The following is a 6,823-nucleotide window of genomic DNA, read 5'->3' as shown; positions in this document are numbered from 1 at the left end:
ATATCTAATTGTTTTAAAAGTATGTTAACTAAATTATTATTATCCTTATAAGTTGATAAAATTATGAAGCATACTATATACATTATATTGATTGATGTGTGATTGTAGGGAATAGTTTCAAGCCTTATTTAATCCCACTAGCTTGAACCCCACTGTGATCATACAGTAAAGTACGGTGGCGTCCAAAAGGGAAGAAGATAGAGCAAAAGAGTCGCCAACAAGTTTTTAAGGAACTTGTAAACCGTTCACGAGGTGAAAGTTACACCCCTTAACGATCCAAGAGATCGTCAACTCCATAAGGTCATGAACCAAATAAGGGTTCGGGGATGATGGTACAAATCCAACCTAAAAGAGATTGAACCTGCCCTAATAATAGGCCTCTACTTTATTCTGCTCGTATTCATGTGCGCTTTCTGACTAACATACAATCAATAGGATTAACCCTAAACCTGTTTAATCTATGTTGGTTGAATTTAATGCACAAATAAATCTATTATTGGCGATCACTTGAATTATAATCACAATTAACCTAACAAGATTATTAATTATCTTATTAAACGTGGTTGCAAATACCAATTCCCTTTAACATGCAATAAAGGTGTGATCAAGCAATAACAATAAAAAATATACCAAGCAACATAATAATAATATCATGATAATAAAAATCATAATCATCATAAAAATAATAATAATAATATTCATAATCATCATAAATTATAACAATTATAATCATAATCATGTTCATGTTAATATTAAAGCATAATAAAAATAGCAATATCCTAGGCATGATACTAACAAGATTAATAACAAACCCTAGCATGTCGCTAAGCAATAAAAATCAAATCTTTAACCCTAACATGATACTAACAATCATAAATATTAGGAAGAGAATAAAAGGCATCATAGCAATCATATTTAATATTAAAAATACCCTAGACATGATACTAGGAATATCATAATAACAATATAAACATGATATCTACATCATAAAATCAATTAAAAACCATTAAAGTACTTACTTGGATGCCTCGTACCTCTTTCTAATAACAAAATACACACGTTAGTAACTTCAAGGAAAATAATAATCAAACAATTAAATTAAATAATTGAAAGAGAGATTTGGGACCAAACCCTCAGAAATTAAAACCTTTCACGTCTAGGGCGAAGGCAACTTCGAATATGGCTAGGTGTTTCTAGATCTTGTGAATGCGGAATTTTATATGAAAAAGCAAGAAAGAAAGAATGCTAAAGAATTAATGTTATTGAAAATTGATGAAAGTGATTGTTGATGCTTGAAAACGGAGTTTTTGATACGATATTTATAGAGAAAATCATCCAAAAAAGATAATTTATCAAAACAGAGTCTGACGATCGAAAAACTAACTTGGCACCAGCCCTGGCTCATTGGCGCCAGGACCAGTGGCTAGCGCCAGGCGCCAATGCTGGCGTCTGGCGCCAATCCTGGTTCCAGGCGCAAAGGCCTGGGGTTGGACGCCAATTCGGATTTCAACGCGTTTTCGAAATTCTGATAAATTTCTCATACTGGAAGATAAAATAATATAATTTCAGTCGAAAATGCTATTTGATCTAATTAAAACTCTGAAGAGTCCTAATTGAATTAAGAATGATAAAAACCTTCTAGAATGTTCTAGAAGACTAAAACCATTCCTAATTGCATTAGGAATGATAAATCATATTAGGCCCTCCCCTAGATCATTGGGCCGTACTTAAAACTCAAACCGGGCCCAGTTTAGTAAATTGGCCATAAATTCCTCAATATTCATCGGAATTGGGCTTATAATATATCGTTGGAAAGGTCTTTGCAAACCCCATCCAACTACACCACTATTGGACCCATATCATGGACCAACCAAACTGGATTGGTTGTTTTCTTAAAATAAAGTTTTCAAAAACAGAGAGAAGAGAAAAGAAAAGAAATAAAACTTTCCGCAACACTAGACCTTTCCACACTTTCGTTTCATTCGATTATGATTCGACGTGAAAGGTACTCATCACTGGGTTTGGTTTTGGGGAGACACAAATGGGTGTCTACAGAAGCCCCCACTTTGACTGAGTTTGGAGAAACTCAAGTTTCGAAAACGAAAGCCAAAGTAACGATAGGGACGGAGAATGATTCAGAACGTTCTGCGATCCTAAATCAATCTTGTAACGCCGATACCTGCAAAACTAGAATTAGTTAAACAGATAAAAGAGTTATGAAACGCGTATCTTGCACCGTCTAGCACACGTCTCTGAAAGTAACCGATTTGCTTTGATGACCTCCTGCAAGCTAGAGAATGCCATCCCGGTTGAAAACTGCTACGCCTGTAACTGCTTCCAAATTAGAAGATTGCTTCGCCTGAAACTAACTTCTCCGCTTTGATAATATTCCACATCCTAGGGAACATCATAGAAGATTATTTCTCTTGAAACAATCCTCATTCGCATTGATAATATTCCACGTCCAAGGGAATACTATCGAAGATTGCTTCTCTTGAAACAATCCTCAGTTGTTTGTGACAACTCTCCATAATCTAGGGAACGCCACCTTGCTGTTTCGATGTTCACTCATCTCTGAACAAAGAGCTTCTTTTTGATATAACTCTAATTTCCGCTGTGATAGTCTTCGAAAAGATCACTGCTTCTTAATGTTTGCTATGCCAGTACGTCGGTACTTTGCTGCTTGTGAACCAGTATGTCGGTGCTTTTGCTGTGATGACAATCCTCTTTTCTTTGGGAATAGTTGCCAACACAACTCTTGCATGATGAATGACAATTCGATTTAGGGAAAGTTGTCAATGCCACGTAACAATCCATCCTTGGAAATGTTGTCACGATGAAGCGACAATTCGTACCTCGGAAAATTTGCCAAAATCCAATTTTTGGATTAGTTGCCAATGCTTCATAACAATCTTTCATAAGAACTTTGCTACGATCAACAATCCACATCTTGGAATATAACTCTTGAAAGCAATCCACCTTGGAAATTTGCCAACGCTATGCGACAATCCTTTTGGGAAAATATTGCCACTATTGATGATCCGCGTCTTGGAACATTTGCAAAAAAGAGTCGACCGACAATCCACTTCGGGAAAATTTGCCACTTACTGAAATGAATGACAATCCACACTGAGGAACTTTTGCCGATATTTATGATGAATAGAAACCTACAACAATCCTTTGGGAAATTTTGCTATAGGGAACTGAGTGTATGACAATCCAATCTCGGAAAACTTGCCAGCGATGACAATTCGAACTTGGAAAAAATTGCCAAACAAAGAAGGAGCACGAAAATCCACGCTTGGAAACTTTGCCAGAGATGACAATCCAATCTTGGAAAAATTGTCATTGAAGAAGATGCACGACAATCCATTTTTGGAAATATTGTCAGTTGGGGATGACAATCCAATTTTTGGAAAACTTTGTCGTTTAATAAGAATGCGCGACAATCCATATTTTGAAATATTGTCGTTTAAGTGCTTGCTTTTGAACCGATTGTAATGAGCCAGTGTTTTAGGCGCTTAAGCTAAGTGAGACGATTTTTCGTCAAATCGATCACTTATTGCAATTGTAATCAAACCGACTACTTAATCATGTCAAATTGCTTATAGGGGCTAACTGGCGTACCAAGGAACCCGAAATTGCTGCATGAAGTCGAAATCACCTTTTTGAGAGGCTTCGAGCCCTGTCGTTGCTGAAATATCTCTGGTGCCAGGCGCTGGAGTAGGGTCTTCCCTGTTCTGCTGCATCTGTATTTATTTTTGACTATAGAACTTTGCCAATCTTTTTTAATTATCTTAGGGTTGACCTAAGGCTTAATGTTGCTTGACTCATTGACTCGACACAACTCAAGGTATAAACTTGACTCGATATGACTGACTGACTCGAGGTTGACTCGACTCGAAGTGAAATGACATGTGTTAGACTCAAATCAAAGTTATCTGAAACGACATGACTCAATGTGTACATGACTCGTGTGTGCATTGTAATGTGATCGTGCGACTCGAAAATGCCAAAAAAGCAAAAATTTTCCGTCAATTTTGGAGGGTACCGACTTTCTCCCGAAAAAGAAAGACGTGAAAAAGAAAATCAAAAGTTTGAAGATGCATGTTGAATGAGCTTAGTCAAATGTTGTTTGATACTATCTCTCAAGGTGCAAGGATTAATCCATCCTAGGCTATCTCAACTGTTGACTCTATGATGAAAGCATTTAGGTAACTTAGGCACGGAGGCTAAGCACTTCATACTTCTATGTAATGACAATTATGAGTGATGAGTGATGTGACAAGGCATGCTTCATCATTATGTTAAGATTTCATGACAAAGGGTTCCTAAGGGAAATATATTTGGTCATGTATGCGTGATGTGTGTGATAGTGACACTAAAATTAGGCCGCAAGAGCTAAGTGTGTGGGAAAATATTATTGTTAGAAGAGCCAAATAATGGTGACTCTTAGGCTAGGTAAGCTAATGATGTAGGGATCAAGCCCCCAAGTCTAGCTCTAAATGAATAGGGATGAGCACAGGAGATCCCTTGATATGATCATGGTGTAAGTGTGTGAATGTGAATATGAATGCATTTTTATTACGGCCGCACCTCGATGTGAGGTTGCCTACGTATCCGTTAGGAATCAGGCCGAACGTAGCTCTAGCCGAACCTCGCACAAGTGTGTATACCTCAAAAAAAGGTCTTTTTAAGGGTTGTAACGTGGTTAGGCTAAAGGTTATAGAGGAAGAAGGGGATAAAGGCTCAAGACCCTAGATAAGCCCCCAAGGTGTGCAACCTTGCTTTTGAATATTTGTATTTTTATGCTTGAGGTTTTCTACTCTTTTTTTTTTAGCTCTCTTTTATCTTTTGCTTTAGCATTTATTTTATTTTAATAAGTGTGGGCAATCCCGATCATGCGGTCTATCACTCACTTGGCATTCATGTTTCTCAGGCACGGTACCGAGCACTCGATAAGAGACGCAATCTGAGACGTGTTCTTATCGAAGATATATTCACATCAAAGACATTGGAACACTTACCCTTTTGTACACTTTTATTTATTTTTTTTGTTATTGCTTATTTTTTGAATTTGCTCAAGCTTTCTTTAGAATTGCATAAGTTGCACGCCATCCCATCCCAAGGTTAGGTAGATGTAGGTTGAAAAAAGAAAGTTCTATCGTTAGACGAGGCTCAAAGTGGTTTATGAAGAAAGGATTGTATAATTGAAGGGCGAAAGGAGATATGATGTGGCTACAAGGGGTGCCTCAAATAATTAGTATACCTTGTGCTTAATTCGACATGGATATTTTTTATTTTTTTTTAATGAAATGATCATATGCAAGGAAATAAATGCTCATTTTATTAAAAAGGGAAAAGAAAAGAAAAACTACAAAATAATCTAAAGGAAAAGAAAAGGTGCCTATGCTAGATTTATTGGGGAAAGGAAAAAAAAGAAAAAGAAATAGACAAAAGAGGTCATGAAATCTTGTCATTGAAGCTCGCCTCTTGTCTTGTGTTGTTTGCTCCGACATCATCCAGTCTTCTCGCTAGCTAGAGGCAATGGGATCTTATTTGCTTCTATGAGATCTTGAATGAGATTTTGAAACCTGTTGCATTGATCGGTGGTATGACCGTTTCCTCGATGGTACTTGCAATAGGAATTTGGATTCCATCTCGAAGATCGATTTTCTGGTGTTGGATCCTCGGTAGGGCCAATAGGTTTGATTAATCCTCGATCATAGAGATGATTGAAAGCAGCATCGTAGGTCATTCGAATGGATGTGAACTCTCGCCTGGGTTTCGTTTTAGATCCTTGATTGTCCACGGCTAAGACATCATTATGGTCAAAGGTACTAACATTATTACTAGAGTGGGCGCTTTCGGAAGAAGAAGGATTGTCGCTCTTCTTTCCTTTCCAGCCACCGTGGTTGCTATTGTTAGTAGCTTTTTGCTTTGCGAGGTCATCTTCGATCTCGATACCTATGTCATAGACGGCCTTGAAAGTATTCAAGTTGTGTTGATATTTTAAGTGCTTTGAATACTTTTCTTGGAGATTCTTGATAAACATCCTCACGGATTCTTTTTCGGTGGGGACCTCAATCATCTTGGCGGAAGTTTCTCTCCATTTATTAAAGAAAGAAGTAAAGCCTTCATTCTCTTTTTGTCTTAGCATCTCAAGTTGTCTATGATCGGTTTCAACTTGGATATTGCACTTGTACCTATCAACGAAAGCGTTTGCTATCGATTCCCAGGTAGAGGTTTTCTCCTTGTCAAGGGAGAAGAACCATTGTTGGCAAACGGTTTCAAGAGATAGTGGGAACAGAGAGGGGAACACCTTCTTATCGATACCCTTAATGGTCATTATAGTTTCAAAAGCTCTTAGATGGAAGTAAGGATTATCTGTTGCCTTGAATTTTGGGATGTCGTTGGCATTGAACTTCTGCGGAAGAAGATCTTTGTCCACCGAGACCCCTTGTGATGTAAGCTCTTGAAACTTGTAATCGCTAGACAACTTGCTTAGGCTCTCTTGCATGAGGTCTATCTGTTGTTGCTTCACGGGATCATCAACCTTGAGGGTGAGTAGCTTCAGTGTTTCAGTCATGGTAACCAATTGATTCCTAAGCTCATTGACTTCTTCTTGAGTTGCCATTATCTTCTTCGCCTTTCTCTTTTGACGAATCGGTTTATCAAAAAGTAAGACTTGAACAAAGATGTTGTCCTTGATTAATCGCCCTTCTCTCCTCGACCAAGTACTGTGGGAAAGGAATTTGGGGATACTTATTGTTAATTATTTGACTCAAACTTTATTCAACATGCAATGGATGGAGGAGGTGAA

This window comes from Chenopodium album, chromosome 7, assembly GCF_948465745.1.
Source record: "Chenopodium album chromosome 7, dcCheAlbu1.1, whole genome shotgun sequence".
NCBI lineage: Eukaryota > Viridiplantae > Streptophyta > Magnoliopsida > Caryophyllales > Amaranthaceae > Chenopodium > Chenopodium album.
This window is presented reverse-complemented; position numbering follows the sequence as displayed.